Genomic DNA, 24071 nt, shown 5'->3' on the forward strand with positions numbered 1-24071 from the left:
CCACTCCAGTGAGTGCAACAGTAGGGTAAGTGTTGGATAGTGTAGGGGTAAAAATGACTATTCCCACCCCAGTGAGTGCAACGGTAGGGTAAGTGTTAAATAGTGTACGGGTAAAAATAACTATTCCCACTCCAGTGAGTGCAACAGTAGAGTAAGTGTTGGATAGTGTAGGGATAAAAATTACCATTCCCCATTACTTACCTTATAATGCGTTGTAATGGCATGCGTTGTAATGGCATGCGTTGTTTAGGCATGCATTGTAGTGACATGCGTTGTAATGGTTGCATTGTAATGGCATGCGATGTAAAGGCAGTTGCGTTGTAATGACTGCGTTGTAAATGTAGTGCATTGTAATGACTGTTGTAATGGTTGTTTTCTGATTGAAAGGCCCATACAATATGAGGAAACCAAGCCAAAACCCTCAACTTCTTCTACAAGACCACCACAAGTTCTTCAGGGTTATGAGTAATGCCCACAATACTGCAGTAGAGGAATCCCAGTGCTTCAAGTTTATTTAACATCTTAATACCTTTTAGATGACAATCAATTAGTGTTAAGCAGTTTGTGTTGTGCACCACTGACAGTCTAGGATGCCTCACTATTGGTGGTGTCACATGAAAAACATATGTTAAAGGGCTCCTTCAATCACCTGGGAAGAAATGTTAAAAAAGGGTGTGATCTAAAGGGGCCACCAATTCATTTGTTGCCTCTTCAAACACCATTAGAATATTGTTCTTGTTTTATTTTGGTCACTCCAGGCTTTAGTTGCCTCACATATGAAAGTCATTTATTATGCTGATTAGTTTCAGAGCATGTTGTCTGTGTCTTATGCTTTCAGCAGGTCTCAATACATTCTTAAAGCATGAGGTGCAAGACATCACACACAGTTCTCTATATACTGAAAAGGGCATGGTGCCCATTCAGAGGCGTACATCGATTAATTTGAGGACCTTGGCTTCTTTTATGTACCATGTTTAGTTGGACATTTAGCATTGCCCCACTAGATGACAATCACATGCAATTTATCCTCTAACTTGCAAATTTTCACAGTTATCCACTGATGATGGGCATATCAGGATGTTACCAATCCTCAGGTCTTGAGCTCTACCTCTTTAGTGACATGGAGTCATCTGGTCAGGGTGTAGCTTAGCCAGTGACATTCAGGGGAGTGTGAATCTCAAATTTCCTAACTAAACAAGCAGTGGGTCACAAGGTGAATGGGTGAGATAGCCAAGATTCGGGATGGGCCGTTCTCATTTGACGCAGGGTTAGTGCTGATTTGCATTAGGTGGGGCCCTGGGGATGATTTGCAGTTTGGTGAATAGAGTACTTCGTTGCAACATGACAGAATACTCCGCCAAACTCAAGGTCTGCCCACCTGATTCTGAGTCGGGCAAACCACAAGGTTTACGACAACAGAGTAAAAAATGATGAAAAATATTTGATGACTCTCACACCACGGAGGTTGTTTGAAGAATAAAAAACTTTGGAAAAGTTTAACGGCTAGCTCTCATGTTTAACAGACCCATCCATCAAACTCTTCATACATTGACATGAACCACCATGACAGCGGCTCCTGACAATGTATAGAGATGTCCGCGGGAGCTGGTGGACATATCTAAATTTCACGGGCGGAGTAAAGGAAAGGTGGCTGATGTAAAGTTCTCCACCACCCTGTCTGCCTTTACTCCGTCCACCAAACCCTAAATCAAGCCTTCTGTCCAGAGTGGCACAGTGTGCAAACAATTATGATTTGGAATGCTACCCTGATCAATTGCCAGAGGTTTGACTATTTGCAAGCATTAGTCCCATCACCTCTTGGGTGTTTGATTGCCAGTTTTATGTCTGGAAATCGGAGACTGGTGCAGCTTTCCAAGCCTTGTACTGTCCATGTGTGTGAATTCCAAAGAGTAGTAAATTTGCATTCATTCGAGAAATACTTATATGGGTGCTGATTTACTGCTTTCTTCATTAGCTGGTCACTATATATATTTAAGTTTCCGATCCAATAAATGAACAAGTTAAAACTTCTTAGTGAAATCAGATCCATGAGAAAAACACAATACACACATAGCAGGCCCAGATCCAACTGCATTTATTTGTGGGTGTATCATACCCTAAACCTCCCGCCAAGCTATCGAAGCAACACCCCTGCAAATGGTAATCTTTCATTTCATTTCATATGATCCAAGATTGTCTTGCAACAGCAATTAAGTCTATTGGGACTGTATCTAGACACCGTAGTCTGCTACCTTATACTAGTGGTTGAAGTGAGCGGGATCTGACGGGCACGACTTGCCCATACTTTATTAATTTAAGAAAATCAGTTCCCCTACTTTTTGTGAAATGACAACCATCCTGGGACGGTTAATTCCGACAGTTGAAATGCTTCAACTGAAGTTGAAGGAAGGGAGTCTCCTCTGCTGTAAAACTGAGGGAGATGTGTGGCACAGTGGTTAGAGCAGTTAACTCCGGCGCATACGGCTCACGGTTCGATCACCAGTGGCAGCTCAGCTCAGCATCATGTGACTCTGGGCAATGCCTCAATTAATCTCCCTGACGGACCCCAGCACCTTGAAACCTTAAGGGGTGATATGTTCGCGCTTTACAAATTTGGATTATTATTATTAGGGAGGGGCAGACATTTAAACAAGCTTTCTTGCCAGGGTGCCTGGTTGCATCAAAGAAATGTAAATGTGCACAAATGGTTAATCTGCAAATAGAAAGGGTGCTTGAAAGCAGGTATTGAGTTTAATTGATAGAATCACTTGAAGCTTTCTGATGACGCAGTTCTATTTTTGTGAGTGGTATTGCAAGGGAGTTACCAGCAAAGCTGCGAAGTGTGTACTTTTAAAGGCTAGTTATGAAACAAATTGCACTATGTACAGTCTGGGTATTACTAAAATCTATATTTTGGAAGCTCTCTTTTATCCTAAACCTTTTTGCGCATTTTGTAGCAGCCTATCTTATACTGTCTGTAATGCAAGTTTCAAATATTGATTTACAAATTCACAGCGCTTTCTGCCACAGACTGTCACTATTCTCCACTGCACCAACCAGGATTCAATGCTGTGGCCCTCTGGTTACAGAGACAGACTGCAGTGCATTGACTAATAAAGGATTCTTAATATACAATAGTGCATTTCCCACTGATTAACTTATCTTGCATTTATTTTTCATGTAAGCTGTGCCTTATTTTATATTTATTCATCTAAAGATGAAAGGCCAAAAAAGGTAAAAGAATATTTTTTTCACCCATGTCTATGACCCAACACCCATTGCGCACAGCACCACAGTTCCCATATTGTTTTTAATTCACTTTGACTACTACCTCAGACATATAGCTCAAGGCTGTTGTCGCTCAAATTTTGCACTTTCATTTGTAGGAGTGCATTATAATAATGGGTAGTCGACACCTACATATAATCCTTTGTTGAATTAACTTAGAACATTAGAATGTGAATTGTAATAATATGAAGGGTGACTTATTAGGGATATTTTCAATGTGAACGTGAAGAAATTAACATTGCAATTAGAAGTGTTAAGTTGAAAGCATTATTGTGTAGAATTCCTACATGCTGCTGACAATTATTCACATATTTGCTGTGCTTATGTAACATGTTAAGTTAGATATGTCCAGTAAATAATGTTCATTTCATATGTGTAATTTCATGAGGCCTTGTGCCATTTCTTATGCTGGCTGATTTCTGTAGGTTTGAATTATATTTTTCTCCTGGAAGCTCTCACATTAGATTTAATAGGGAATTTCATGTACATATTGGATTTGTTCTTACATTTAACGTTGATACTGATAATGAAGAACTGTTGTACTTCCTCATCGGAGCAAGCCTGGGAATCAAGGACTTCTCGCCAAGGCCTGGGAGCATCCCTGCCTAATGGAAAATTACCTACGAGGAGGTGACTTGACTGGATGGTGTGATGCTGCAATGCATCTTGGGATACTACCTGTGAGATTGATGTATCGAAGTTAGGGTCGGTGTCTGGGGACTTCTGCCTTAACGAGAGAGAGAGCATCTAAGAGCAAGTTCTGTGGCTTTATGCTACTTGATCCATCAATGTGAAAAGACTTCTTAGGAAGGCTTCACCCGCTGACACCTTAATGGATCTTCCCTTGGGAAATGCTAAGTAGGGATGTCATGCTAGTTGTAGTGTGGGGACAGATTAATGCTTTATGCCCACAAACTTCCTCTAAAGGGGAATCTCGATGTCTGCGCTGTCATCTTCTCTATTCTAGTACTCGAACTGATTATCCTGTGCATGTTGCACTGCCTTAACTTCAACCGTAGGTTTGGCTTTGTAATAGTTCCAATGTATTTCTACATGCTCATCTTGAGGTGTCTGTATCTCCAACTGTTCTTGGCTTTGTAATAAACAAACTAATCTAAATTGGGAGTCTGTGATTCTTCAGAGTCATAGTGCATTGGAGCTGCAATGATTGATTGGCTAACAATTTCTCTCCTCTCCACTCTTGCATGCTGATAAAAAGAGACATCAACCTGGGGTTCCAGAGCGGTTCCAGAATGTGGAACCCGGCTCCTTCAGTTGGTAGCAGAGTAGGATGGTTTTCACATGAAGCTGGGAGAGATTCTAGACACTCTAGAAAAGAACTAGATCCCCAAAAAAAGAGCCCAATGATCGAGAGCGGAGAACGACGGACTTTGGCAGGGACCGATGTAGATTGATAGTGTGGCGAGAACAGCGGCGAACAGAAAAGTGAGTATTAATAGGGATGCTTTGTGTGTTAGGTTGCTGGAGTGTGTTGATTGTATGATGTCTGGAGGAAGGTGTGTGGAAGTCAAGTGAATGTGGTTTCAGGCCGGACGTGGTCCAAGGATTGTGATTTGAGTTTCAGGCCTCGAAGTGGCCTAAGATCCAAGGATATATTAAATGGCGTAGAAGGCACCAAGTTGTTGTGATTGTTTGACCGCAGGTTTGAGGACTTGCCGTGAGACGTCATCGGCAATTCCACTTAAGACAGGGAACTTTGTGGGAATGGGTCGTGTGAGAATCGTATGGTAAACATTGTGTACAGGGGTGGACTATATTGGTTGAAGTGACCAGCCCAGGTCGAGGGTAACCGTGTGTAAATGTTCTTGAGTGATTGGATTCCATTGATCTTTTAGAAAGACAGACAATTACGGAGTTGTGATTGTGTGAGTGAACGCGAACAGAGAAATTGTTAAGGAGGGTGAGCTGCTGCGTGGAGGAAAAGGGGATGTCAGAGTGTGCCGTGCTGCGATAGGTCGTTTGGTGTAACGCCATGCTGGGATTGGTTGATAGTCATCAGGAAGTTGTGGTTGAGAAAATCTTGTTGATCGGAGGGAAAACCTAATCATGGGATGCTTTAGGGTGTTATGTGATCTATTCAGGGGAGATCACGGAGTTGTTACTTGAGTGGGTGAGAAAGCACCATCTGTGATACTCCAGCACACTATATGGCAACAAATGTAGGACTCCATACTATAGTTTGACTTCAAAATTGGCACAAAATCACTGAAAAAGAGGGAGATTTGACCTTTCAACGTCATGGTTCATTTCGATTGGAGGTGTTGTATCAGTTGAGGGGAATGATGTCTTCACTACGGCCTCCACCTAGACCAACACAGTTTGAAGCATTAGATGTGTGGATGCAAGCAGCACAGGCAAAAAACAGAGAGGAATTCCATGGGAAGATGAAAAAGGCAATGAAGGCATAGCAGGATGAACGATGGGACGTACAACTTAAAAGATGGACAGTAGACACCATCGAGGGAGATAGGTTGTACCCAATGCTGGTGAGAGAGGGAGATACTCAGGATAGGAATGGAGGGGAAAATGGAAAGGATGGAAGTGACACCAATGACAGCCTGATAGACAGATTATTGGCAGAGTGTCCTCCACTTAGCCATCCACATTCAGAGGAAGGAAGGCGAGAATTGGTAAATGCAGCAAATACAGAAGGAGTGGTAACATTACAGACAGGCCCTAGTGTAGGGGTAGTGGGAAGGATTTCAGCAGGAGTAGAAGGAACAGGGATACCGGTGTTAGGAGGTGCAGAGTCAAGTAGAGTCAACGCTGCTTTACGGTTGTCGGAGGCCCTCACAGTACCTGTCACGATGGACCTGTAGTCTCTGTGTACGACCAGAGTTTAGTGGAAAATGCTAGTCAACAACAGTCAGGGTTAGAAGAAACAGTGAGCTCAGGGTGAAATGTGACTATTAATAGGAACAATCCGTTTCTGGTGCCTATAGAATCTAGTGCCCCATTGCCGTCAACTGCGGATCCTTCAAGAGTATATGTGGGGTCTAGTACCTTACGATCTGTATCGTTAGCAAACTCAAATTTAGATCTGAGAATGTGGAAATCTCTAGTCAGGGGACCCATGGGAAGGATACCAGAAGTATGTGCAGGTCAGGGAATCTCCAGAAACCAGCATGCTGTACAGACCTCAAATTCAGAGAATGGGCAAGAAAAACAGGGCTGTGATAGAAAAGAACAGAGTAGTGCATCGAGTCAGGGCACAATCAAGGCTGAAGTAAAGGCGAAATTGTTTGATGTAGTGAGGTTGAAGTCTGGGGTGGATGAAATAGTCAGTGGGAACTTACCTTTGGAGAGGATAGAAATGTATGAGCTGGATGAGCTATTATTTGTGGCGAAAGATGTCACACGTAAAGCGAGATGAGCACATGAGAAATTGACAGAATAGGCCCAAAAATATGATGTAGACCTGTCCAAAACTAAAATGTTACAGTGAAACTATAGGTTGAATTACAGTGATCAGGAACTGGAAGAGAAGAGGGTAACAGGCTTTTAAACACACATTTGAGAGCTGATCCTAGGGATACATGTATAGAGTATGCTTGACAAACAGGAGAAAAGATGGTTAAAGAAAAAGAGCATTAGCAAGGTGATGGGAGAAACGTTGCCTCCTGGTAGGGAGAATACCAGGAGTTGAGGCTTACCCACTGCACGTGGTGCCTAGCGGAGGAGGGTATTTGCATGTACCTTGGAGCAGGGGTGAGTTAGTGGCGTTCACATATGATTTTCCTCAGCTGAGGGAGAAACCTACTGAATGGTATAATCAAGTTGATTGCTTTGTAAAAATCTCAAAGGTGTTGTGGCTTGATTTGAACATGTTGTTTGATATTGTGGTTCCTAGTGACTTATGGTCCGCCAGTAAAATCGCTTTTGATTGGCCTTCTGCTGATCCAGACAGAGATCCCATAACTCATGGTCCTTCACCATTGGTTATGAAAAGGTTGGAACAGGTAATTACATGGTTGCCGCCCAAAATAGCTCCACAAGATATCGATTGGGTTAAAATAGATCAGATGACACAGGAACCCAAAGAATCAGTACATGCTTACTATGAACTGCTCTTGCAAGCCTTCAAGCAATACAGAGGGTTAGACAATCTTGACCCTAAAGTTATGGGACAGTTTGTTTCCAGATTTGTACTGGGACTGAGACCGGATATTGGGAAACGAGGAGGCAAGATGGCCGCTGACCGGCTGCAGTGAGAAGTCGCAATTCTCTCTTCCCCCCTTCCTATGCCCTGAGGATGGTGTAAATGATGTTGGTGGTCCCTTTTTAGACAAATCACCACCCGTTTGTTTACATACAGGAATTTGATCCATTACGGTTGTTTTCACAGGCAGTTGCTCTGCTGGTGGCTCTCGCTCAAGATAGCCTAGCTCGGTTATCTGGGCTGCTACAGTGGTGGAGAGCTAAGCACAGCATGGCGCCGAGGGGGCCCAAGCAACCGAAGGAGCAGAAAGACCAGAAGGTGACAGGCGGAAATAAAGAAATGCCGAAGGACGTTATGACCTCGGTTTCATCTCAGCGCGGCATGGGACAGCCGCGCAGGGTAATGAGCAAAAAGCCCGATGATCCGCAAAGCAATGGCGGGACTGGGACTGGCAGCAACAGAGATCTGGCTGGAGCAGATCGGAAAGCCGATGTGGCTGCGGGAATAGACACGGACAAATCTAAGGAATCTAAAGAAACAAAAGAAATCACTCTCCGGCAGCCTGCCTGATTAAGTCATTCTCCGCGAGGACGGCTGAGATCGGGGAAGTTGGAGCCGCTGAGCTCGAGGACGCCGAAAGTATGGTTGCTGGGCAACGCGCTGATACAATGTTGCACGTATTTCCTGCTGATCCTCAAGGAGAGTTGAGCGAGCCAAGGAACCCGAGTGCTGGGCTTACGGTGCTAATAGACTGTGTCCAGGACATACAGGACATACAGGCTCTTGAGGAAGGAAATGCTGCTTATGGTGCAACGAACCTGAATATGAACGAGGTGGTGATTGAAGTCGGGGGTGCCAGGCTTGAGATGGCTGGGGGAACGGCTGGGGGGGAGTAGGCCCTAACAAGCGATAATTTGAGTACCCACGTACCGTCCCCCGTTGTAACCTCTCCAGCAGCCGTTGTTGTGGCAACTTCAAGGCAGGCACACAGACTAACCCAGGATAAAGGAATTGCTGGGTCGCCTGATGGGGATTTTTTTTTTTTACCTCAATGATGACTCAGATTCATTTCGTTCAAGTGAAGGAAGCCTAATCAGTGGCTCGGACTCAGACTCAGTGGTGAGTTCATCTGTTCATCTGCGGCTCAGAGGGGCTCCCAACAGAAGCGGAGGTCTAAGTCAAAATCTAAACTGCCAGTTAGCCCGTCAAACACTGGGGCCAACAGGAAACTTCTCTGGGACTACTCAGCCACATCACAATTATATCAGGATGGCTGTGGTACAGACACGCAGGCTGGGCAGAATAATTTAAGCGGACTGCCTCAAGCTCTCTCAATGGATCTCCTCTACACTACCCTGAAGCAGATGCAGGGAGAAGCCAGGACAGAGAGCCGGAGAGCAAAACAGGCGACAAAGAAGATCCAGGGCTCTCTGAGAAAGATGAACAAATTGTAAGAAGACATGGCAGACAGGGTGGCCCACGTCGAGGAAAGAACAGGAAGATTGGAAGATGATGTTAGTAGGTGGCAGACATTTAAGGAGGAACAAGTGAAGGCGGTTGAGGACGTTCAATGGAAGATGGAGGATTTTGAGAACCGCAAAACACACAAGATGATGGACGGAATGTTGCACATTGGCAAAACATTCACCCCCAGTCACAGATCTGGGTTAAATCCATCGTTATTTTGCTCACCACGCCACCCCAGTTCAGACATGGCCATATGCAAATTAATCTTGACCCTGTGCCTCATGGGAACAGTCCAGCCCGAACTGCCAATCCATGTCTTCCCTGGACCGGAATCAAGCATCCTAGGACCGGTTTCGGGGTTTCACCCCTCTTCAGCCAGGATAGCTTGACTCCAGTGGCGTAGTGAGCACGGGACCCACGTCTGGGCATACCCTTCCCACATAGGGCGAACAGCAAAACACACAAGATGATGGACGGAATGTTGCACATTGGCAAAACATTCACCCCCAGTCACAGATCTGGGTTAAATCCATCGTTATTTTGCTCACCACGCCACCCCAGTTCAGAAATGGCCATATGCAAATCAGTCTTGACCCTGTGCCTCATGGGAACAGTCCAGCCTGAACTGCCAATCCATGTCTTCTCTGGACCGGAATCAAGCATCCTAGGACCGGTTTCGGGGTTTCACCCCTCTTCAGCCAGGATAGCTTGACTCCAGTGGAGTAGTGAGCACGGGACCCACGTCTGGGCATACCCTTCCCACATAGGGCGAACAGCAAAACACACAAGATGATGGACGGAATGTTGCACATTGGCAAAACATTCACCCCCAGTCACAGATCTGGGTTAAATCCATCGTTATTTTGCTCACCACGCCACCCCAGTTCAGACATGCCCATATGCAAATCAGTCTTGACCCTGTGCCTCATGGGAACAGTCCAGCCCGAACTGCCAATCCATGTCTTCCCTGGACTGGAATCAAGCATCCTAGGACTGGTTTTGGGGTTTCACCCCTCTTCAGCCAGGATAGCTTGACTCCAGTGGTGTAGTGAGCACGGAACCCACGTCTGGGCATACCCTTCCCACATAGGGCGAACAGCAAAACACACAAGATGATGGACGGAATGTTGCACATTGGCAAATGCTTGTTTCTGGTCCAGGGAAGACATGGCTTGGCAGTTCGGGCTGGACTGTTCCCATGAGGCACAGGGTCAGACTGATTTGCATATGGCCATGTCTGAACTGGGGTGGTGGAGTGAGCTAAAGAATGATGATGGATTAAACCCAGATCAGTTGACTGGAGGTGAGTGTTTGATTTGCTCTAACGCTCCGTCCATCATCCCCTTTGGTATCGCTTTGTTCGCCCTAAGTTGGCAGGGTATGCTCAGACGTGGGTACCTTGCTCACTTTGCCACTGGATTCAAGATAGCCTGGCTGACGAGGGTTATGAACCCGAAACCGGTCCCAGGATGCTTGTTTCCGGTCCAGGGAAGACATGGCTTGGCAGTTCGGGCTGGACTGTTCCCATGAGGCACAGGGTCAGACTGATTTGCATATGGCCATGTCTGAACTGTGTGGAAATGTGGATTTTCCTGATCAGTTATGTCCCCTATCTTGGACCCCAACGGTTCTATATGCATGTTACAAGTACATGTATGTTCCCTCTAGTTCCAGTTTCTAAGACGCAAACATATGTGTGTCTACCGTCGACATGTTCTCTGTCAGATCCGCCATCGATGGGCTGGATAGTCGATTCCTAAGTATGAAAGGCCACCGACTTTATATGGCTAAGTTACTCCATTTTTACAGTTCAGGCAAGTAGGCCCGATTCTGTCCTCAAAGCCTTTCCCTGCTCTCTGTCTTTGACAGCTTCAGCTTGAGCTCGCATCTGTATCCATGAACTTTACCCTACTCCCTGTGCAGCTAACGGTGCCTGCCTCGGCCAGTTTTCGCCTGCCTGCCAAGAAGCTGTATTTCACCTTCGAATTATCTATTTTGCTCTTCAGCCGATGCATTCCTGTCTAGTGATTTAGGTAAACATTTCCTTTAGCTCACAAGCAAAGGACTCAGCCTTTCCGTCCTCCTGCAAGTGATTCATAGCCCTGCTGCCATGGAAAGTTTTCTGCCCCTCGCATCTCATATAGACACTTAGGCGTTTGTGCACGCACACAGTCAGTATAGACTAGATTCTGTCCGAGAGTCCTTCCTTGTGGATAACATAGTTCTTTAAACATAGGATGTTAGATATGATTTGGGATTAGGTTGACTTGACCCCCCAGACTTCTCGTCTCCACATGTAGAGCTAAATGTCAAGTCCCCTTCACCCCCTAGTTGCACGTCAATCACACGTCATGCTGCTGCGCGCGCATCTATGCCAAGTATTATCTTATAGATCCACCTATGTCTGATAATCCTAACCAATCATGTTTCTTTTATTCCTTATTACGCCTAGTTTCGATTACGTACCTGTTTTGTCACTTTTCTTATCAAATGTTACGCCTTCTACATTCGTTTCATTGTAATGTACTTATTATAAAAATGCATGTCTGTCAATAAAGTATTGTACTTCACTTCCTGAACCCTCGTGGTGACGGAACCTGAAGGCCGCGACTCGAGTCGGCCATTTTTGATGGAATAAAGCCCATTTAGAAACTCTTATACCACGGATTCTGCCTCTTGTTATTCTGAGCTATTTTATTTTATTTCAAGATCCCGTATGAAATTCAGTCCGGTAAAGAAGATTTTTGTTTACCACATAATGGCGCCCGAACAGGGACACTTTCTCATCTCACGCGCCGGCGGTGCGTTGCAGGCCCGGTCTCCTGCCACAGCTGGACGGACCATAAACGCGTACCAGCAGGATTTCCTGTAAGCTCCCTCCGGTCAAGCGGGGGCGACTGAGGCTGCGATCAACCCAGACGAGGCGGTGAGAAGTGCGAAGTATCCCGACCAGAGCCTAGCTGAGAGAGCAAGATCCGAGGTATACAGAGGCCCACCAGTTATTTCGAAATCCCGATGTCCAGAGGGTCCGCTGTCCGCAGTCATCGAGTCCTGTCCATTCTCTGAGGCCTTCCGTTTCAAGGAGCTACTCGGTGAGTACCATCGCCGGGGAGGCGTGTTGACGCGCACATAGGTTGTGCCGGTCAAGACGGATTTGGGTACACAAATCCGGTCTGCACTGTTTAGCAGTGTATATGTACTGTTTAGCAGTATATCAAGTATTCCGAAGTATGCAGTTATTGTCAAGAATTCAGCGTGGTGATTAGTTAGGCAGACTGTCATCATTGTCGGTCGTTGTTAAAATGTTTAATGTTTAATGTTTAAAGTGTTCAAATATTGTGGTATGAATGAGTGTTCATTGTTCACTGTTCATTATTGTGTTTTTCGTATTAAGTGAGTTCAAGAGTAAGTATCAGATCAGTTGTCAATATGCCGCTCTTCTCGAAGTTAAGACAGATTACTACCAGAAAAGGGGTGCTTGAAGAAGCAGTTCCTATTCCTCCTAGGGACACTCCAGGGCATTTTATGTACCATAAGCATGGCTTAGATGCCATATTGTTTCTTGATCTATGGGTAGACTATACCAAGGGATTGCCGGAAAGTCAAAGGTGGCCCGTAGCGGGAACCTGGGATGCAGAGTGCATCATGAAAGTGGAGGAAGAGTTATGGAAAAGAAAGGTCAGACAGTCACAGAAAGACGCTGTTGAGTTATGGCGTAAAGAATCTCATAGACGAACAGAAAAAGCACGTAGACAAGAAGAGAGGAGTAAAGAAAGTTCAAATAAAGCTCAAGAAAGTCTATTAATTGAGGAAGGTATCCGAGTGAAATCAGAACAAGTAAATAGACAAAGAAATGCTCTTATGAATGGTATGTATCCCCTTCTAGCCGAAGGACTACCTAAGGCTGCTCCAGAAATGCCAAAAGACTTGCCACCCCCATTATTTCCAATTAAGGTACATCCAAAAGGGCATCCCAGAACCGCAGAAGATGTTTTTCTTTCCTCATATCTAGACGACGCAGCTCCCGAATATGCTAACGCCGCACCACATAGACCGTCTGGTGTAGGGGTTCAACGTCAGGATCAGGTATCTGTCCCCGTGCAACAGCAAGTCCCGACGCAAGCGTCAGCAAGCACATCTGTTTCCGCATCTGTCTCCGCAGTCGATTCTACAGGGGTATCGACACCCATAGTTGCTGTGTCACGTTCAACGAACCCATTCACACCCGACGCCCCAGATGGGGCCACGGGAGGTGCTAGCATTACCTTTACACCACCCAGAATAAATAAACTTGTTTTTCAAGAGTCAGCACATTCACGTACACCTAAATTCGTAAGTGAACGTACGCTTAAGGAACTCCTTGTAAATTGTAGATATGACCCAGTGGTTGGTAAAGAGGACGAAATGGTCCTGGCATCATTACGTATCAGGCGAGCCGCAGAGTATTTAGCAAGGTTACCAGGAATGACTACGCATCTAGATAACATATATCATTTTGTTCAAACAGGACGAGATCCAGGATGTATTAACAGAGCTATGGAATTCCAGAAAGTAGAAATACAGGGGGAACTGTTACGTTTCCTCATAAACTGTGTGATCAGAAATCAAGACCGCCCGGGGGTAGACCCGAATGCAATGCTTATTCTTACAAAATGGAGTCAGAATATATCAGAAGGGAGACACGATAAGCAAAATTGTATAATAGCCATGTGCCGAAAAATCCGTAAAGAAATAGAGCGTATTCATGAAGAGAGATTGGGAACAGACGAGTTTGAGCAAGATGAAATGTCCGAATCAGGGAATTCCGCAAGACAGTCAGAGACCATAGCTTATGTAGGCAGAGGAAGATCCTGTGAAAATACTAGATGTTTTTCTGATCCCATACACTCAGTATGCCCAAATAATAGCAGAACGTATCCGACGCCTATAATAAATCTGAAGTCTCCTGAACATTCGTTTCAAGCCGCAGATAAAATATTACGAGAACGAAGGGGTTACCACTTCCTCGATTCCATGGATGAGCAAGAGTTAGCCAGATCAGCCGTTCACTGGATTGACAGTCCTGAAAAATACGGTGATGAGACCGTAGCACACACGTTTTTTAATCTCAGTACAGATGAACAACGTTTAGCTGGAATCTATATGATTCAGCAACTCCTCATATTATATAAGAGCCAACATGCTGACCCTGGTCCTTTACCTGATATATTAACGGAACTACTCACAAACAGATGGAGAGGTTCTAGTAACAAGCTAATTAAAGAGATATTAGTGTCACGTAAGCAGTATGTCCTTTTTGTAAGTCCGGATTCTCTCTCGCTGCCCCGCAGAGAAAGAGCGCCGTACTATATGGATAGACAAAATCCCCTACGAGAAGTGCACCCAATAAAAGGCGAAGACAATGAGTTTCACCGTGTATTTGTTTACACACCCATATCAAAAATGGAATTATTGGAAATGAAGAAAGTAGTACCTAGTCATGACAAAGACCCAGCGGGTTTCCACCGAGAAATTAAAGACATGTTACTGATGGGAGAGTACACCTTTCCTGATATTATGACGATATTAAAGGTGCTTTTGCCTGCTGGCATTTATGAAAAACTGAAAGAAAAAGAGTGGGAAGTGGGTGACCAAAAGATAGACTGGACAGCATTAGCAGAGGAAGAAAGGGGCCGAACTGCAGGTTCAGGGCTCGGGGATAAAGTTAAACTGTTACCAGGTTTACTAGTACAGGTACTGCCACGTTTAATAACTACAAAAAAGGAAGATTGGGGTGCAATCACAGCCTGCAAACAAAAGCAAGATGAAGACACAAGCGATTATTATGCTCGATTTGAAAAATGTTTTGGTATAAATAGTGGTATAAAAGCAAGTAGTGACTCATATCCACATTTATTTGTGACAAAATTAGTGGAAAATGCATTGCCTCCAGTAAAGAATAGAATATTGAAATTCGAGAGTACCTGGCAAAGTAACACTCCGTCACAAATGCTACAAATGTTACAGTATCATCACAATAGAATTAGGGATGAACAAGAACACGAGCATAGACGCATGAAGGATACAAAAATGAAAATGCTAGTTTCTCAGACAGTACCAGCAGATGGTCACAAAAAGGGTGTGACACATTCTGGTGATTCTGCAGTTCCTGTAAAAGGAAGCTGCAATTACTGTAAACAACTGGGCCATTATGTACACGATTGTCCAGTCCTGAAACGTAATATAGCTACAGGTATTGCAAAGGAGAGACCACGATTAGTTAGACAAGATCAGAATGAACAAGGAGCTATGCAGCATGGACAGTCCATGCCAGTTCAACAACAGTCCATGCCAGCCTCACAGCAACCCATACAGTTTGTGCCAGCTGCACCGCCGTTGCCTGCTACTGCCACACAAACCACAACACGACAAATGTATCAGACTGCACAGTATGAATACCCTGAGTATCAGCGTTACGCATGAACAAGCCTAGAGAGGGAAGTTGACTTACCGCTTATCGAGATTCCTGTAGATCAAGAAGGACCTTATGTACATAGTGAATTATTAGGTCAAGATAGAAAATTCTTACTCGATACAGGGGCAAGTCGAACAACCATAAAATGTAGTGAAGTTCCAGGGGCACCCCTCTCAGGCTCTCAAAATATTTCCCTTGGTTTTTCAGGAAAACCTATTGTTAATGAAGTATCACAGCCTCTACCACTTACGATAGGACCTTTGACACGAACTACAGATTTATTGCTTACTAAATCATGCCCAGAAAATCTGTTAGGAATTAAAACTCTGAAAGCACTAGGAGCCATAATATGTTGTTCTCCGGAAGGAGTAAGGTTGTTTTTACGTGATTTTAAAGGTCACTATGTGTCTAGAGACATGGATCCCCGACTACAGACTTTACCAGTACATCTATGGGCACAAGGCCCTACGGATGTTGGCTGCATGAACATTACACCCTATCGAGTCACCCTGAAAGCAGGAGTGGTACTACCACGAATGCGACAATACAAGTTACCGCATGATGCTGTAGTGGCTTTGCTGAAAATCATTGATGAGCTGATTGTCCAGGGAGTAGTTGTAGAAACAGACTCCAATGTATGTAATTCACCGATAATTCCGATTCTTAAACGAACTGATCCTACTGCCCCACCAGTGTACCGATTGGTTATTGATTTGCGTGAACTAAACAAGTGCATTGTACCACAATTCCCTGTGGTCCCTGATATATCATCATTGTTGACAGCAATTGATTCCGAAGCAACATTCTTTACTGTAATCGATCTCAAGAATGCCTTTTTCAGCGTCCCAATAGATCCGGAAAGCCAATATTTGTTCGGATTCAGTTTAAATGGGCGCAGCTTTAAATTCTCACGCGCTCCCCAAGGATTCACAGAAAGCCCCAGCATCTACAGCCAAGCACTGAAGAGAGAACTTGACAGTATCCACATGCCAGTCAATACTGCACTGCTTCAATATGTCGATGATCTGCTGATCACAGCGAGAAGCGAGCCAGAATGTGAAAAAGCTTCTCTGACAGTTTTACATTTCCTAGCCGACAAGGGGCACAAGGTGTCTCCTTCTAAGCTGCAATTCTGTGTCCAGCGAGTTATTTATCTTGGTCACTCGCTGTCCAAGGAGGGAAGGCAGCTTACACCAGATCGCATCCAGTTAATTGCTAACATGTCAATACCCCAGACACAAAAGGAGGTGCGAGCTTTCATAGGCCTCACTTCATATTGTAGGCAGTGGATCCCTCAGTACGCTTTTCTAGCAAAACCACTCATTCAGTTAACCACACAGGAGGCAGCCACATCGACTGTTCTCCCTTGGACTCAGGAACATACACAAGCTTTTGAAAGCTTAAAGAAAGCTTTATGTCAAGCACCTGTTTTAGCAACACCATGTTATAGCAAACATTTTACACTCTTTGTTACAGAACGCGAAGGTACTGCCTTGTCAGTACTCACTCAGGATCAAGCAGGATCACGCAAGCCATGTGCTTATTTTTCCAGTACATTAGATCCCGTAGCTCAGGCTTTGCCTGCATGTCTGAAATCAGTGGCAGCGACAGCTTTAGCAATCAGACAAAGCGATGCCATAGTATTAGGACATCCATTGACAGTACAAGTACCACATGCAGTAGAGGTTCTTGTGAACCGAACACAAACACAACACTTGACCATAGCAAGACTTACCGGTTATGAATTGACATTGTTTCAACCACACATAGAGATCCGACGGTGTAATACATTGAATCCTGCTACACTATTACCTGTAATTGGAACAGACCCACTAGCTCATGATTGTGTTGAAATCATTGAAATAAAGACGAAACCTAGACAAGACTTGACAGACGTTCCGTTGTTAGATCCAGACCTGACGTTGTATGTAGACGGATCGTGCATGAGAACAAGTACAGGAGATTTAGTGGCCGCGTATGCAGTCACAACAGACACTGAAGTTATTGAGACAAATTGTATAGATACTTTGTCCGCCCAAGCAGCAGAACTTATTGCTCTAACACAAGCCTGTATTCAAGCCACAAATAAGAAAGTTAATGTATACACTGACTCACGTTATGCATTCGGAGTTGTACACGACTTCGGCGTGTTGTGGCGAGAGAGAGGTTATTTAACTTCCCATGGTGCCCACATTCAGCACGGACCCCTCATTCATGCTTTGTTAAACGCAATACATCTACCCACTGCTATATCGATTATGAAATGTAAAGCACACACGAAGGTTACTGATATCATTTCTCAAGGCAATGATTTAGCTGACAGAACAGCTAAACAGACTGCTCAGAATCACACATTAGACATGACAAAGCCAATAGTTCAGACACCAACACAGTGTATGACAATTAAGGATCCCGCACTTGACGTAATTGATATACAGACACATGCCACAGCAGAAGAAATAAAGAAGTGGACTGAACTAGGAGGGATCCAGACAGATCAAGGATGGATGACGAAGGAGAAATCTGTATGGTTTCTCCCTGATTCCATGGTTCAAGCCATTATAGCTACAGTTCACAGTCCAGCACATTTAGGAGAGAAGGCTATGCTAGACAGCATTCAGCACATTTGGTTCAACAAACATTTACGAGCAGCAGCTAAACAAAAGGTTCGTACCTGTATGATATGTTGTCAGTTTAATCCAGGAAAGAGTGTTCCCGTAGAGCAGGGTGGATTTCAGCCTCCTGACCATCCTTTTGAAGTCCTCCAGATGGATTATATTCAGATGGAACGTTGTCGAGGATTCAAATATGTTCTCGTAGTTGTCTGCGCTCTCTCCCGTTGGACAGAGGCGTATCCCGTATCAGATTACACTGCCCCGACTACTGCCAAGCAGCTAGTTCGAGAATTCTTCCCACGGTACGGTTTACCACGTGTTGTATATTCAGATAACGGCCAGCCTTTCTCATCCGAATTAATGAAACATGTCTCACTTTTGTTGGGATATCAGTGGAAATTCCACTGTGTCCGACACCCCGAGGCAGCAGGTCTCGTGGAACGACATAATCAACTTTTAAAAATCAGACTGTCTAAAATATGTCAGGAGAAAGGTGTGGACTGGATAGTAGCTTTACCAGTTGCGCTATTTTACATGAGGATGGTAGCACACTCTCGAACAGGGCTATCCCCTTATGAGGTGATCTTTGGTAGACCACCGAATATGTGGGGGACGCCTATACCCCGTAAAATAACTGATGTTGATTGTAATATGCTGACAGATTACCTGGCTTCCTTGATGTCTGCACTACAATCTTGTCGTTCACAGGTAGTCGCAGCTTTTCCCGACAACACCGAGGTGAAACCTCATGATGTAATTCCCGGCGATTATGTTCTCGTCAGGAATTTTGATCGGAAAACCCAACTGGAGCCAAGGTGGAGGCGTCCTAAGTTGGTCCTGCTGACGACCAGAACAGCTGTGAAGATCGAAGGGAGAAAAGGCTGGGTGCATTCCAGCCATATAAAGAAATTTCATGGACTTCCTCCTGACACAAACAGTACTCCCCGTGTGTCTTCCCCCATTGACTCAAAGCTACCTTTGGCTGAGGCCAGTAGCACCGAACTTTACAAGCAGAAACTCAGGTCCAGATCTAAACTGTCGGACGATTTGATTGTTTAAGTCCTCTCCAAGGTGAAGCGGTTGAATCTGTCCCGACATGTATCCCTTAGGTCTGAATCATGTAGAGTCCAGAATCATAATGAAACGACATGCTTATTGTAAATTACTGCGTAACCACTGTATTGTGACTTTATTAATTTTGTTTTTCTTGAGTTTTTTAGTTACTGCAAGTATATTGTTGCATATGTATTATCCTGTTTCTAAACGTGCTTTCAATATAACTGATGAACATTCTTTTAGTGAATTCCCCCCACATGAGTTGTCCTATAGACTTGCGCTGCGCAATAACACATTCATTAGTATGTTACATCATTCCCATCAGACTAGTAATGCCACCAATTGTTGGGTGTGTGGCCGACTCCCTCCCTATCAGAATAACAAAGGAGTTCTGCCTTTCTTTCCACATCCGTTCACACACAATGGCTCCTGTGGAGCATGGTTTAGTTTATTAAATTCCATAGACCCAGACACAGCAGTTTATCAACAACATTGGATATGGGGAAATCTGAATCTAGTTTTATTCAAAGTCTGTCACCCTAATAAGGAGGGTCACCCCAGTAGAACAGGAACTGATTTAGAAAATGAAGTGTATAAATTAGGTAATTTTACGCCTAATCTTATGATTTTGAATGTCAAATCCGAAGTTGAACTAATTCTGCCCACTATGTCAGTATTTCCAGTTAAGGGTGAATTATGTGTGAGAAAAGTTGGTTCCATACACATGGGCCATAGCCAATGCGTTACTACAGTAGAATATAGTGATCAAGGTAAATCTTCATTTAGAGCTTCTCGCCATTCTTACTTTATATGTGGCCAGACTGCATATATGCGTTTGCCTCTAGATTGGGATGGTACCTGTTACATAGCATTCCTTCTGCCACCTGTTTTTCTAGCTCCCCCTGATTATTATCGAAATGTTCATTTAGTACACAATAGAGAGCGAAGAGATCTCCCAGTTGTCGATTATACTGAGACGGCATGGGACAAGTATGCAGATTTCAATAAAGGTATCTTTCCCTATATAGGTACAATATCAAATAGTAAGCTGATACGTAGACTCACCAAGACTCTTGAAGCTGTAGTAAATGAGACTATAGCCGCCCTAGGCAATCTGACAGAGGAACAATCAGTGATGAGAATTGTTGTTCTCCAGAATCGTCTTGTCCTTGACGTCATCCTGGCCGATAGGGGCGGAGCTTGCAGGGTCATCGGATCCAGCTGCTGCATATTCATACCAGAAAATTCGCCATCTGTATATAAAGCTATAACACGCCTTCATAAGATTGTAAGCCAGATACACGAAAATCCAGGCACTTGGACGTGGTCCGAGTGGTTTTGGAGTGTGATATCAGCCTGGGGATGGAGAGTTCTATCCTTCCTAGGTATTGGCCTTCTTATGCTCTTCAGTTGTTGTTTATGCCTGCAATGTGGACCAGCGATTTGTGGTCTGTGTGCCACATCATGCATTCCATATCACAGTTCTCGTTCAAAATGCCGGAAGAAGAAGGAAGAAGAAATGATGCTCCATGAGCAAATCGATGGAATGATGAAGATTGATATCTCTTGAAGGGCAAGTAGGGGACAAGGAGGGAATGTGGAAATGTGGATTTTCCTGATCAGTTATGTCCCCTATCTTGGACCCCAACGGTTCTATATGCATGTTACAAGTACATGTATGTTCCCTCTAGTTCCAGTTTCTAAGACGCAAACATATGTGTGTCTACCGTCGACATGTTCTCTGTCAGATCCGCCATCGATGGGCTGGATAGTCGATTCCTAAGTATGAAAGGCCACCGACTTTATATGGCTAAGTTACTCCATTTTTACAGTTCAGGCAAGTAGGCCCGATTCTGTCCTCAAAGCCTTTCCCTGCTCTCTGTCTTTGACAGCTTCAGCTTGAGCTCGCATCTGTATCCATGAACTTTACCCTACTCCCTGTGCAGCTAACGGTGCCTGCCTCGGCCAGTTTTCGCCTGCCTGCCAAGAAGCTGTATTTCACCTTCGAATTATCTATTTTGCTCTTCAGCCGATGCATTCCTGTCTAGTGATTTAGGTAAACATTTCCTTTAGCTCACAAGCAAAGGACTCAGCCTTTCCGTCCTCCTGCAAGTGATTCATAGCCCTGCTGCCATGGAAAGTTTTCTGCCCCTCGCATCTCATATAGACACTTAGGCGTTTGTGCACGCACACAGTCAGTATAGACTAGATTCTGTCCGAGAGTCCTTCCTTGTGGATAACATAGTTCTTTAAACATAGGATGTTAGATATGATTTGGGATTAGGTTGACTTGACCCCCCAGACTTCTCGTCTCCACATGTAGAGCTAAATGTCAAGTCCCCTTCACCCCCTAGTTGCACGTCAATCACACGTCATGCTGCTGCGCGCGCATCTATGCCAAGTATTATCTTATAGATCCACCTATGTCTGATAATCCTAACCAATCATGTTTCTTTTATTCCTTATTACGCCTAGTTTCGATTACGTACCTGTTTTGTCACTTTTCTTATCAAATGTTACGCCTTCTACATTCGTTTCATTGTAATGTACTTATTATAAAAATGCATGTCTGTCAATAAAGTATTGTACTTCACTTCCTGAACCCTCGTGGTGACGGAACCTGAAGGCCGCGACTCGAGTCGGCCATTTTTGATGGAATAAAGCCCATTTAGAAACTCTTATACCACGGATTCTGCCTCTTGTTATTCTGAGCTATTTTATTTTATTTCAAGATCCCGTATGAAATTCAGTCCGGTAAAGAAGATTTTTGTTTACCACAACTGGAGTGGTGGTGTGAGCTAAAGAATGATGATGGTTTAAACCCAGATCAGTTGACTGGGGGTGAGTGTTCGATTTGCTCTAACGCTCCGTCCATCATCCTCTTTGGTATCGGATTTTGAGAACCGCCAGAGGCGGAACAACATAAGGCTTTTGGGGGTTGCTGAGGGGGTCGAAGACAAGAACGTTAGGTTATTCGTTATTAATTTGTTGAAGAGGGCTTTTCCTGAGTTGGCTTCCTGGAACTGGGAGAGCGAGGTGCAGAGGGCTCATAGGTTTCCTCTGACCCAAAGGAAAGTGCATGGGGCATCTCAAACTGAAAGACCTTGGGCAATCCTTGTCTATGTGGGTAATTTTCTTCTCTATCCAAGAAATTATGGACAAGGCAAAGCCGGAGTCTAGGCGTACCTGTGACGATGTTACATTCTTTGCCAGGCCGGACTTCTGCCATGTCACAGAGGAAAGAAGATGGAGGCTAAGGCAGTTGATTGCCCCCTTTCAGATTCTTGGGTGTGAGGCCTACCTACTGTATCCAGCACGGCTTAAAGTTATAGTTAGTGGGCAAGTCAGAATGTCTTTTTTCCGAAGTCAGGGCCCAACAATATTTGGTAGAGTTGAAGGAGCAGAAAGGGAGATAAAGGAGAGGCCCTGGCTGGGAATATGTACAGCTAGAGGGGATCTTTTTTTTACTTTAGATTTCTTGTGGTATAAAGGGACACAAAGGGTGGAAGTAATAGGAAGGTGGGCGCGACTTGCTGCAGTCTAAGCTGTCACACATAGTTCATGAGTGACCTATTTGCCTGTAAGGGGGGTGGGGGAGACTGGGGGGAGGGGTTTCAGGTTTGGGGGGGCTGGGGTACGAGTGGGGTTTCATATGGTATAGCACAGCATGGCATCTGAGATCGTTTGGTGGACACATGATGTGTAGCAATAATGGGGTAAGAAGGAGATCAGAAAGGGGGAAGAGGAATTTGCGTACTGATTCATGTGTTAATTGGATGGGACAGGTATTTGATGTTTTTTAATGAGTGTACGGATTGCTTCTATTAATGTGTGTGTGCTGAATGACCATCTGAAAAGGCAACGAGTTGCGGCCATTTTGAGATCTATGCAACCGGATCTCGTTTGCCTACAAGAGACGCACATAGAGGGGACAAGGAGTTATATACTTGAGCAGCTGTTTTTTTTTTTACTTGCTCACAGGAAACAGGGGGCCAAGACTAGAGGGGTTGCTATACTGTCTAAACAAAATGATGTTGTTGTTAAAAGAAAGAAGGAAGATCAATGGGGTAGATGGCTCCTCCTGGAATGCATAATAAATGACAAAGTGGTTACTATAGGATCGGTATATGGATCTACTGAGGATGATCCGGATATATTTGAGTTTTTAGATCTAGAGCTAGCTTCCTGGTCTGAGCCAGTTATCCTTTGCAGAGATTTTAATATAAATGGTGTAGGGGGGCTAGGTACGGAAGTGGGACATCGCTATGTTGGCCGTAAAAGAAGAACATGTCGAGCAATAGTTAATCTGGCCCGGCACAACTCCTTAACGGATGTGTGGGCACGCTTGAATCCCTCTGATGATGGTAGTACTTACTATTCTGCTCCTCATAAGCTTTGTGTCAGATTGGATTACTTTATTATATCAAATGCCTTGTTGTCTAGAAGTCAGATTGTGAAATTACCTCGGATTATTTCTGACCACAACCCGTTGGTGTTAACACTGAAACTTACAAGAGCAGTTAGGCGGGACCGAATATGGACTTTTGAAAGAGGATTACTCAAGGAGGAAAGCTATCTTAAACATATGAATGATTGGATAGCAACCTATTGGGAAATTATTAGAGGCAGTACTTCATCAGGGGTAGCTTGGGATGCTTTTAAGGCGGGCATTCGCGGCGAGACGTTAAGTTTTAGTTTATACAAACAAAAACAGTTGGAGTTGAGAGTAAAGAAACTAGCTAAAGCAGTCACTGATGCAGAGGAGGCATTTAATTTAGCGGTCCTCTCCAGGGCCCCCATGGATCAGGCGCTTCTATAAGTTATATGCGCAAAGGCGGAGGCAGTGGAGAGCATTGCTATTAAGGCAGATCCTACTTATTTGACCAAAAGTGAGCAATGTCACGAATTGAGTGAGCGCGTTGGGCATACTCTGGCGGTCCGTACAAGGCAGAAAGCGGCCTCTGGAGAAGTTAAGGAGATCTCTGATGGTAATGGAGGCACAGCCATTGAC

This window comes from Triturus cristatus, chromosome 6 (assembly GCF_964204655.1).
Source record: "Triturus cristatus chromosome 6, aTriCri1.1, whole genome shotgun sequence".
Taxonomy (NCBI): Eukaryota; Metazoa; Chordata; class Amphibia; order Caudata; family Salamandridae; genus Triturus; species Triturus cristatus.